General features: G+C 47.8%; 1 pseudogene; it reads right to left on the bottom strand.

Moving 5' to 3' along the window:
- Window positions 1-10,787: 10,787 nt before the first annotated feature.
- Window positions 10,788-12,310, bottom strand: LOC144155865 (uncharacterized; annotated as a pseudogene).
- Window positions 12,311-12,611: the final 301 nt, after the last annotated feature.

The following is a 12,611-nucleotide window of genomic DNA, read 5'->3' as shown; positions in this document are numbered from 1 at the left end:
AACAAGGTGGTAAGTCGTGAGAGGTATGTGACAGTGCGGGCAGTTGTAGGGGAAAAGGGACGGCGAGATGTGGTGTAGGATGGGGTGATTATAGAAGGTTTCAGTTTGCAGGCGGCGATAAAGCGTGGCGTGGTGTGTTGGGAGGGAGGGGTGGGGCGGGGGGTATATTCTTCGTGTGTGCCTGTAGTGGGACAGTATGGCACTGAAGGTGGAATCAAGGGCTGGGAGAGTGTCTTCAGTGGTGGGAGGGTAGCACCCAGTGTCGGTCCTTGAAGTTGGGAGTGCCCGGTAGTGCAGATCGCGGGCTGCGGCATGAGCCGCTTCATTCCCAACCAGGCCGGCATGGCCAGGAGTCCATACAATGGTCACTTCTAGGTCCGGAGGTAGGTAGCGTAGCATGGGTAAGGCTTGCTGTGGGGCGAGACCGGCCTGGTAAAGGCGGCAGGCTTGCTGTGAATCGCTAATGATGGTGAGATAAGGCTGATTTCGATGTGTAGTAATGGCATGGGCGATGGCCAGGGCTTCGGCTTCGGGTGTAGGCATATTTCGGTAAGTTGCCGCAGTAAGGGTGTTGCCAGAAATGTCCAGGGTGACAAGCGTAGCCGGAGAATTGGGGGAGGGATGCGCAACGTCCGTGTAACGGGTCTGCGGGTCATTGCCGTAACGCTTCTCGAGGTGGCGTACTCGAGCTTCTCTTCGCGCCCGGTTGTAAATGGGGTGCATGTGCCTGGGTATGGGCGCTGTTCTGAGTTGTTGCCGAATGGAAAGGGGGATGCGCTGTAGGTTAAGACGAGCAGGGGGCGGGGTTCGGCCTATATTATGAAGGACCTGACGGCCTGTGGGGGTGAGGGCAAGTCTTTGCAGCTGAGACACGCGCTGGGCTTCGATAAGTTCATTCAGGGTGTTGTGGAGGCCAAGTTTCATGAGTCGTTCGTTCGCGGTGTAAGTAGGCAGGCTGAGGGCTGATTTGTACGTCTTTCTTATGAGGGCATCCAACTTGCTAGTCTCTTGGGGTTTCAGATTGACGAAGGGGGTCCCATAAGTGATACGGCTGGTGAGCAAGGCTTGTACGAGGCGACATGTGTCTGACTCTCGCAGTCCATATGAGGAGCCCCGGATACGGCGAATGAGATGCGTCAGCTGGGAGACTGTCTTGTGTAGCTGTGGTAGGAGAGCTGACCCGGATCCGTCTTGATGGAATGGAACTCCCAAGATGCGAAGCGTGGGAACTTGTGAGATGGAAGCACCGGATATGCTGACCTGGGGATCGGGAGTTGTGTTAGCTTTTCTTCCCCTAGTACGAGCACGAAGAACGAGAAGGCCAGATTTAGTAGGTTCGCATGTTAGTCCTCTAGGTTGGAGATATTCCATTGTTGTGTCAATAGCTTGCTGTAGGCTGTCTTGCTGCTCACCGCTAGAGCCCCGGGTCGTCCAAATGGTGAGATCATCAGCATAGAACGCGTGGTGAATTCCAGGAATTTCTTGCAGCTTGGCCGGGAGGTGGAGCATGGCGATGTTAAAGAGTAAAGGTGAAATAACCGAACCCTGGGGTGTACCTTTGGCCGGGGTGGGGAAACAAGTTGATGTGAGGGGGCCAGGCGGAGAGTTGCTGTTATGTCTCGCAAGAAGGCACTGACGAATTGAAAAGTTCGCAGTCCACATCCCGTGGTGTTTAAGTTATCTAGTATGGCCTGATGTGTAACCTTGTCAAAGGCTCCCTTGACGTCTAATGTAAGAATGGTCTTCGGGGTGGTGCGGCTGAGGTGGTCAAGCACCTCTTCCTTGATCTGGATGAGCACATCTTGCGTGGAAAGGTGTTGGCGAAAACCAAACATGGTAAGAGGGTAGAGATTCTGCTTTTCTAAGTGATCGGATAGGCGTTGATGTATCAAGTGTTCAAGAAGCTTTACGAGGCAAGAGGTCAGAGAGATTGGGCGGAGAGTGGTGGGGGTGAGGGGTTTGTTCGGCTTCGGGATGAGGGTGATGTCCGGATGTCGCCAATCTGCCGGGAGGGTTCCTGCTTGCCAGTGAGCATTGAAGAGAGTGAGGAGTTCCTGTAGGGTCTCCTCATCCAAGTTACGGAGTACGCGGTATGTGATGTTATCTTTCCCGGGCGTGGTATTGCGTGTGAGGCGGGCAAGCACTGCGGTGAGTTCCGTTAAGGTAAAAGGGGCATCGAGGTCTTCATTGGGACTACCGGTATAGTGGCTGACCGGAGGAGGCGGATAGGAGCTTGGGTGGCCGAAGAGATGATGCTGGATCGACTCAAGAAGGCATTGCGAGGGGAGATCACTGTTCTTGATGAGGCGTTGTATCTTATGGTCGGTATGCCGCCGGGTATTAGTGGGATCGAGAAGAGAGCGAAGGAGGTGCCATGTCCTTTTTGAGTGTAACGTGCCCTGCAGTTGGTCGCAGAAGCTGCGCCAGTTCTGTCGTTGGAGTTCTTGTGCATACGTTTGGGCTTGCTGGGTGAGGAGAGCGATGCGTTTCTTCAATGTGCGATTATGTTTTTGCCTCTGCCATCTTTTAGTGAGGCTTCGCCGGGCGTCCCAGATATGGGTGAGATGGGGGTCGGCAGCGGGCGTAGTATCGGTGAGTGCAATTTCCTGTGTGTGCTTTTTGACCCGTTGGTTAAGGGCTTGCGTCCAAGCAGTCAGATCTTGGGTAGTGGAAGGAAGGGTATCTGTGTCTTGCCGGAAAGCGGGCCAAAAACATTTTTTTTTCAATGCGCATTTGCTTATTTGCCATACCAAAAAATCAAGCCGCCATGTATTGAATTAAGAAGACTGCAAATATCTCTTATGCATTGATGTTTTGCCTCACACCTGCCTAATGTTTTCTTTTTGCTCGGCAATGTTGACAAGTATGAACATTGGCACTATATTTAGCAGTTTGGCAATGTTTTTCTTATATGAGCGTCTCGTTCAAAAATTCTTTTAACTTTTGGCGGGGCGACCGAATCGAGGTACAGGCAGGCAGGCAGAGAGACATACAGACAGATAGACCAAAATTTTCCATTTTAAGTAGCCCAAGGAAGGCTGTCGTCTTTACAAAAGTTACACACACAGACGAAACGACAAAGACTGCGCTGAGCTTTCAAAACATTTTATTGTGAAGGAAACACAAACCAGAGGCACTCATCTGCGCAAGCGTAAAAATTTCAGCTCTTTATGGAAGCCATGCTCACGCATGCGTCCCCAAGTGCTGGAATTTGTTCTGGTAGTATGATTTGACGAGTCAGGCATGCTGTGTGTTCTTAATAGCAGAATTTAAAAAAAAACCCTAGACCTAGTTGTCCATATTCCTGTATCTGTAAATACCTCAGAGAGAGAGAGAGAGAGAGGGAGAGAGAGAGAGAGAGAGAGGGAGAGAGAGAGAGAGAGAGAGAGAGAGAGAGAGAGAGAGAGAGAGAGAGAGAGAGAGAGAGAGAGAGAGAGAGAGAGAGAGAGAGAGAGAGAGAGAGAGAGAGAGAGAGAGAGAGAGAGAGAGAGAGAGAGAGAGAGAGAGAGAGAGAAACTTCCGTATTGCGAGCAACGATGATGTTCTCCCGGGAGCGGTGCCCTCTTCACGGGTATATATGCGTTGTTTTGGCGACAACCAGCAGGAGCTCGTCGGCGAGAATGGAGCTGGACGACAGAGTCTACCATTGCTCTGGGATCTCCCCTTCACTATCGGGGAACTTCAGCAGCCCTCAGCCAGTCCAAACCGAAATCTGATTCCCGGTCACTATACCATTACCTTGCAAGATCTTCAAAATCTCCCTGAGCAAGGAAATGAAGCACTACTGAACACCACCAAACGTTCGTGGGTTTCGGGCACTCAACTTTCTACACTAACATTAGGCGTAAACCATGGCGGTGCACGCAATAGTGGCATATCCGCTCCACAATTAAGGCTTTTGAAATCACTACATCATAAGATACGTAAACCAGTGTTTTCTCCTAACTAGACTGCCACCACTATCCTTCCACTTTGATACCTGATATGGGAACTTTTTCAAGTTATAGCATGGTTCGGACACCTGCTCACGCGGTAGAGGCCACAGGTACCACTTGGCACATGCTGCTGCCGATATGGACAGAGATTGTGCATGGTTAAGCGAGGCCTCTTTCTTGTCCGAACCGATGGCACAAATTATGCCAATTTTTATTCTGGAGATTTTTTATATTCCTTTATGAGCTCATAATTCTGCTTCAACTTCCGAAGGCCTGAAAGTCGTTGTGCTAGTGTTCGCTATGTCACTGTAAGACGCTCTCCAGAACGCCGAAGTACGTACATGTGAGCATCCCATTGTGAAAATTCAACCGTGCTGCCGACGAGTTCGGTCAGCAGCACGGCCAGTAGCAATGAGCCAAGTAACGAATTCTGTAACATCACAAAAGTCATGTTGTTGAAAGCGGGTACAAAAAGATTCCAATTCATAGATGTGTAATTCGTTTGAGGGCGAAGTTTCTTTTTGTTCACATACAGCAAGTGCAATTCGCAATTCGACAGGTCTTTACGGTGCCCGGTATGAAGAAAGTTAGATTCGGCGTGGTGTCCTGTTGAGAGCGATGAAATCCCACACACATGGGCACAAAAGCTTGTTACAAGGTTGTAGGTGACTAAATTCAACAGCTGAATACGAGCGAGCAGAAAGCAACATATTGCAGTGGGACACGCAGCCTTGCTCCCGACATCTCAACTGCGCATGTCCGTGCGTTTTCCTCGGCCGCTGCCAGGTGACGGCACCGGTATCTTCGGCCGTGCGCTCCGCGGTTCGTATTTGAATTGTCCATGACTGTACATAGGACACATGATATATAGTAACAAGAATACCTACATAACAGCATTGCAATGTACAGTAGTAATAGACATCTTCTGTAATGCAGAGAGTTTCGTTCTGCACACGATTTGCTTCAGCTTGTTTTCAAATTGTGCAACTGTCTTTGAATAACTGTTGTTGGTAATAAACTTCGTTGTTGTGTTCGTCTGGGAAAAAAATTTTAATATATGTGCCTTAACCTGTGCTTGCGAGATTACGTAATTACCTCGATGTGTGTAGCTTTTAGTGCTCTGGTTGCAGCTCTTAATATCGCAGTTTTTGCGTTAGAAAGAAGAAGCGGAACCGTAGTCTGGCTAGGCGGCACCGTTCGTGTAAGGAAGGTAAATTAAGTACATGCAACATTTTTGTTCCGGCATCAGTTCACGAGTAACGTGACAGAATTCGTCTAGCCGATCTCTGTTACGCTCCCAATATTTTAGGTTAATCAGATTTCGTAAGAATACCATATCACACTTGCATATTTTTAAGTTAGCCTTACCAGATATATGTAGGCAGTTGACGTTTTTTAACGAAGCCTAAGCTTCCTACGCAAAATCCAGTTTTTCTGCCGCAAAACAAATTTTCTCAAGATGTTCTTTCAAAAATAGGTGTTCTTTCAAAAATTAAATCGTTTTAGTCTAACTACGGCAAGTGTAGTAGGACCCAGCGTTTAGTTAGTGAAGAGAGACGCGAAAAACTACTGTTTTTTAAGCTGCTTTGATTTTCATTTTTAACTTCGCACCCGAGTTGAACTTTTTGCATAGCATTGTGAATTTTTGAAAATCTTAGTCGTTTATTTCTTTACTACACAGACAATCACGTGAAAAAAACTGCTTGCACGTTTATGTCATTATTACACTCCGCAATGTCATTAGCATTAATAAGGGCTGATTCTAGCCCAGACCTTTGCGGAACACCCGAGAATTTGTACGTACTGTGTTTTCCCGTCAGGTATGCACGATTTCATTGTGGCATCTTGTATACTTTGGTAAGCACTAACTTTTTAATTAGCTCTAAATGAGGGACTCTATCGAAGACTTTCGACACGTTAAGACAAGTACGCACTGTCAATTTGATTTTCGTTCTTGAAAGCCCTCGCTAAGGAATTGGGCTGGACTAGTAATGCAGAGTATTGACAGACGCGGACCACCATTCGATTAACAGAACGACTGCCCAGGGACGGGTTGAGATAAAACTCGGTGACTGGATCATTAGAGGAAATTTTGGGACGAAGAATTGATTTGGACGCAGCATGATAGGTATGGTTGCACGTTTATGGCAGAGGCCTTCGTCCTGAAGTATGCGCGTAAAGAGGCTGGCGATGATGGTTCTACTCAAAACACATCAATGTCCCTTAAAACGATGGGGATCATAATCCTTAGTACAATAGCGTGTCGTTTTACTTTGTACTAATTTCTCACGTGGCTTCTCACCAACGTGAGAATCTGATGATCCGCCCCTGTTATGAAGCAATCCCTCTCGTCACCCATCTTCTCGTGGTGTGGGTCCCGACCATACAGCATGAACTAGGGCGGGCAAGTGTTTGCTCGGAGCCAAGCGTGCTTAATACTCTGACACACGCCGGCATCTCTTTACGAACGTAGAATAGTAATGGCGGAAATGATCTCACGGCTACGCGTCGTCATATACGCAGTGTCAATCAATGCATTTTCCCATACCTGCGTGCTAGATAACCTCCTACCGAAGTGCGCTTACTTTTCACTGCGAATCCCGCAGGCGCAGCCAAAGAAGCGACCCCTTCAGGTGAAAGTGGCCCTGCGGCGGAAGATCGGCGAAGGTTACGCCAAACTTGACGGCAGCGGATCCTCTGGACAGAACAAAGGGGCGGAACCCAAGAAGCGCGCCAAGCCGGTGGCTGCTGCGCCTGCTGCTATTGGTGGTGCTAGCCCTGACACGGACGTTTCCGTAGCACCTACAAAACTGCGCGCACGGCCGCGTGTGCTGTCTTCGGACGAAGAAGACGACGTGTTGGAAATGGAAGCACCTCCACCGCGTTCGATGACAAGTCGATCCACCAAAACCGCGGTCAACTACAATCTTGGAAGCGACAACAGCGACGATTTCTGAACTTCTGTGATGTGTTAGACCACTTTCGCATTTCCCGGTCACTCACCGTACGGAGAGCTTTCTCTCCCCTTCCGTTGGCAGCATTTGTAGCTAGGCAGTTCACAGCCATCATGTTTTTACTATAACCTTGCTATTTTACCAATTTTAGTTAAAAAATTTAATAAAAAGACACCTGTGTCTTTTTGGCCGGCCTCTCTGCTCTTGAAATTCCATTTATGCCGTTTATCGAGCGTCATTTTTTTCTACGCTGTTCACAAGCATTTGCGTCTCTTGGTTGCCATTCTTTATGTATTTTTTCTAATCATATATATTTATGCTTACTCACGGCTGCTATTGTCACTCACGTCGCCGAGCGGTTTCAGTATCACCGAGACAGCGTGTTGATGTGAACCTTCCTTCCAGAGCCCAGCGCGCGATTTTAGTCCCAGATCAACTTCCCTTAACCGGTGATTTCAGCGGTGTAATCGAAAGGAAAGTATGTGCCGATGCACGTTAAACTGCAGCAATTCGTTAGGAGAAGGGTGCGGCGAAACGAGCGGGCGCACCAGGCGTTCGGCTACCGTGATGCGAACCAACCGACTGCCCGAACCACGCACCAATGGAGCAAGCTCCTGCTGGCCGCCCTCGTGGCGGGCCGCGCTACATTCTCTTTACTCAACACAGGCAAGTAACTGCTCCTGGTTATTCGGGATTCTTCGCAAACAGATAGATCCGCCTGTGGACAGTGCACAGAAAAGTGGCGCTGGTGCTTCTTTGCGCGGACGGCTTGCATTGTACACTGTGTGCAATTTAATCTGCGTACATTTACCATGTATTCTGAGTCTTCCCTCCACTCGAGCCTTCAGTGGAGAAGACCCTCGAAAGCGATTTCCCCATGCATAAGCATTGCGGAATCCTTCCCTCAGCCGAGTGGAGGGAGCAAATAGAGTGTAGGAGGGACTCGGAATGTGGCCCTAATCTCACAGCAGCAGTAGTTCCGTCATTCTTGCCTTAGGCCCCTATTCTCGACTTGTGAATTCGGTAATTTGGACGTTTTTTTTTTGCATAGCTCAAACCTAAGCCATGGCCCCTTGATCTCCCCACTCGATCTCCAAGGGAGAGATCGAGTGGCCATGCGTAAGCAATCTGTGACGTATGCAGGTGTACCTCTGACGAAGCGTCGTGTAATTTGACGCTTATTTTATAAAAATTAGCACCAAGCTATCTGATACTGCGCTCAATAAACGTACAAAAATCTTTATACGTATTGTAAAGACACAAGTTGAGGCTGGCAAAAACGTTAGGATTACATAATCTCACTGTTTCAATGTTAACTTGGAAGCTCACCTTCCCGGCCGTCATCGCCGTCACTGTTCAAAGACGTGAATGCCGTGACTACCGGTTCTGTGACTCCGTAAGGACAGCGAAACGCTACGCCTGACGATTCATACTGGGGCCGCCGATTCACTTATTCATCTAGCTCGAACTCAATTAACGCAGTAATGAATAAAACAATTGTTTCGGTTTTTTATTTTGACCTCGTGACTCATTAGCTTACTGGAAGGAGCGTGGCCAAATTCAGTGCGTTAGGTTCTTTGTAATAGACATACTGTCCCCTTGACTTCCTGCTACACCAAACCAATAGCTACTTCATTACCGTTATAGTGAAAACAAAACATTGGACGTTATTTAAATGCTCCGTTATGTTACTTAGAAGGAATAGGAGCACGACACTTTTTTATTGAGCAAAAAGGATGAAGTGAGGGGATACTGGGCAGCCTCTTTAAGTCCAAGAGGCCGCGGGCCCGCGCTGAATGCGGGGCTCATTGCACCATGGCTTGTTGCTTCGGCGCTACGTTGGTCAGCGCAGACTACCACTGCCGTCAAAATTATTTCTTTCGCTAGCAAAAGTCTTTCAACCGCGCTTCGTGCGAAACTGCGAAACCACAGGGATTCCATGCCGCCGAAGGTGCGTGAAAGTATTTATTTCCGGGCGATGGCAACCGCTGTTTCCAAGCTATTCCGTAAAATCACGTCACTTTTAAGCAGGCTGGAGCTGCCAATGGGTGACGTTCACGTTCCCGCCAACTATCTGCATTACGTCATGTTTTCTCAGCAAATCATAAAGTAGGCGTTGGACAGAAACATATGGGTGGCAATTTTGTGTTCTGTCTGCAGCAGTGAACAACTAGAACTTACCATGGCTGAACTGGTGAGAGCTTCCCTGAGTGGCAGGACGCGACACGCCTGCTTCATACCAGTGGGCTAGTTTGAGAGAAACATGGGTAAGAAGTTATTTCATTCACAAAATTTTCTTGCCGGGAATGAGAACAAAGAATTGAGTATTTACCAGAAGGAGGTGTGTGCATGTCGGGGATGTTTGCTGTCTGTGGGGCTGTAAATGTATGTTTGCCACTAGTTCTACTTGACCAATAATTATTTTAGTTTTTCTAAAATAGCCCCTAGGCACGGCACTAAAATATGCACTACACACCTGGAGTCCGGCTTTTTTGTGCTTTAGTTCTCTGTGATGACGGCACAGGGACAGGCGTTAGGTCGCATCCATCTGGAAATCAAAATCATTTTATGCTGTTCTACATATTAAGCCGAGTGCAATCGAGGTTAAAAGTTGTTGAGGTGCAACCAACTGATAGAGATTGCTGCAACGTCCACCACCAAGATGCCTGGTTTCAATATCTGGGCTGGGGGTGCATTTGTGTTGTACATATTCAGTTCGAAGAAATTTGATTATGCCGTTTTGATTCCCTCGTTTTTTTTCTTCCTTTGGGTTTGACGCATGAAGCCACTTATGATACTCACTACAGAGCGTACCTTTCATGGAGACAACTGCTCAGTGTCTCATTGGGTATTACTCCGCAGTGCAAGAAGTCATAATTTAATATCCAGAGTTAATAACACTGTAGCGCAAAAATAATGAGGCATCTCAAAACATGGCACAGTGATGCTATGATGCAGCAGTAATTCGTTTCATTCAGCGCTGCCGTGTTCACCATACTTTTGCCGTTGGACGTACTCTACTGCAGGGAACATGTTAGGCAGGTGCCTCCACAATAAATGTTGATGCATAGCTGTAAGACCAACAGAAAAGTTACCTCATAAAGTAAACCTCCCATGCCTTGAAAGACAATAAATTACAAGAGCAACAGGTAGGTCCATATAAAACTTTTCTGATGACATAGTCACACTTACCTAAAGCTTCGTACATAGAAAAGCTTTCCTTGAAGGTTCACTGTTACTATTCATTATTGTGCAAGGCAAGAACAATTGTTTTGTACCTTTTTCTTTCTCCATTGGAGGTGGCTACAGCGGCGTTGGCGGTTCATAATCTCACTCATCGCATGCACTGTCGGTGCCGCCATCACTTTCAAGGTCGAATGGGAGGGCGCGCCGTTTTCTTCGCTTTCCCCGTCCGAGCTGCTCCTCGCTATTAATATGAGATCGATACTGCAAAAGTTGCAGCTTCTCCAGGCCCCTTTTCGTAGACATTTACAAAGAACGTCATTAAAATGGAAACGCCAAAAATACAAAATGCAGCTTACCAGCCCAACACATCACTAGGCACCTGGCTTGTGCCCAGTCCGCCGATGGTGCCGCCCCTTCCATTGTCATTCGGCGCTGCTTCACTAGGTTTTTGTTGCTTGGCCAGAATGTGTAATCCTTTCTTTCATTCAGCCGTTTTATGCCCAACAGCCAAGCTGTTTTCTTCCTGAGGAAATGCCACAATGGGAAACGTCTCGGCTAAAAAAAAGAAAATAAAGCAGCGCAAAGTATGGTGCCCACGACCAGCTAGCAGATAAAACTGATAAGGCAAACTACATTTCAAAAAAATTTAATAATACAGAGCTTACTACAAGTGCCGCATCGGGAACACAGCATATTGTTTACCAAAGGGAAGTCATACACATTTAGCTGAAACCTCCGACAGAGGCCAGAAGTGCAGGTTTGAAAGCTTCGACACCAGAAAAATGTTGATGAGCGAGGAATGGCAGGGGTACGTGTAAAGGTCCTCCAAACTCATGTGCCTCTGTCCGATAAGCACTGGCTGGTGGCTTACAGCACAGACTGCGAAGTTCAGAACTTTGACGACACTTTTGTCTTTCAGCATGCATGTGTAGTCTTTCTCATTTGCTTTGATTGTTACATCAGTAGAAAACCACCAACTTTTATGTTGAGCGCCTACACAACAAAATGCCAGAGGCCCATTCTGATGCCGCATTGCCAGCTTTCCAGCTTCTCGTATGCTGTGCGCACTGGGGCAAGTGTGCTTAGAGAGGGCTCGTTCTTCCATAACCCGATTGTAAACCCGCTCAAGTGGCTTTTCTGGTTTTCGGACATACGTCTTTAGCCTAGGCATGTAGTTTTCGAAAGGGAGGGCACTGTAGCCAAGCACGGATCCATGGACTCTGGCATCATCTGCTACGTGAACCAGGCCGCGAACATTACTTGAAATTGCATATTCGGCGTATATGGCAGTGAATACTTTGACAAAATGCACCAACAGCCTCTGCGCATATTCCAAGAGCTGTGTTAAAGAAGATGGGCTGCATAGCATGCTCATGGCAGTATGCAAGACCATGAAATTGTCTGCCAGACGATTAGGTATTCTCGACATAAGCACGACAGGACCACAATAAAGCAAAAAGAAAGCGGAAATCGGAAGCCTTCCACCTCTCAACATCGGACAAACTTCTCGGCTTTCGGGACATTTCCGATGGCACATAACGCCGAATGTCAGTGCCTGCTGCTGACACAGCCTCTCTTGATTTTTTTCCCCATTCTGTAGCGTTTCACCCCTTTTATCCATAGCAGCAGAAGTTTGCGAACTACACCTAAACAAGCAAGATGCATGACTAACGGTACCTGCTGAATTAGGTCAATGGGGAGCTCTCTGAGAATAGTGTCAGTGTTGTGGTGCTCTTCCTGCTCTGCATTCCGAAAGTTAGCATCTGTTCTCTATGGAGCATCAATCTCAGGGAAGCACACACGGTCATGCTTGTAATCCCCTTCGGTAGTACACTTTGGGCAGCTGAAGTATCCACTGTGACCCTTGATGCCTAAAATATAGGACTTAGCAGGTGCATCACAGATTATTGCTGCAAGTTCTACGCGGATCACTTTGTTTCCAATCGCGATACCCTGCTGCAAGGCGACTTTCAAGTCCGCGACAAATTGCTGCAAGAAAGCATTGTGATCCAAAGCCTTGCACTGTCCGTAGTAAATGCCAATTGGAAATGGCTTGCTGCCCTCACAGTTAGCTGCTCTGCAAAGAATTGGCCAGAATTGGTCGCGCGTGCTTTTAGTGAAAGGTAAGCCATCTACGTTCACGTGCAGCATTACTGGATCGGGGACAGGCACATTTCTCAGTGCTGCCTCAATGCTCTCACTGAGGCCAAAATGACAATACTGGCCTGACCCCATACATTTAACAGCATCTGCTGATCTCGGTGTTGACAAAAGCGTCCTAGCACTTTTTGGAAGGCTAGAGAAGCACAAGTGCGAGCGCAGCACTCCTAAAAGTTGTGTGACTGCAACATGAGGAACATCTCTCTCCACACTCCACTGGTGCAGACTTTACCTGAAAGCCGCAGTGTTAAATTCCTGCCCCTGATGCAATGTTTCGTCTCTGGCCGTGCACTAGACCAGATTTTGGCTGAAAGCCGCAGTGTTGGGCTCCTGTCCTTGAAACAATGTTTCGTCTCCGGCGGTGCACTGCTGTGCG

Source organism: Haemaphysalis longicornis, unplaced genomic scaffold (assembly GCF_048455015.1).
Source record: "Haemaphysalis longicornis isolate Haplotype H1 unplaced genomic scaffold, Haemaphysalis longicornis Haplotype H1 scaffold_1, whole genome shotgun sequence".
Classification (NCBI taxonomy): domain Eukaryota; kingdom Metazoa; phylum Arthropoda; class Arachnida; order Ixodida; family Ixodidae; genus Haemaphysalis; species Haemaphysalis longicornis.
The sequence above is the reverse complement of the archived record's forward strand: the minus strand, read 5'-3'. Positions and strand labels throughout refer to the sequence as shown.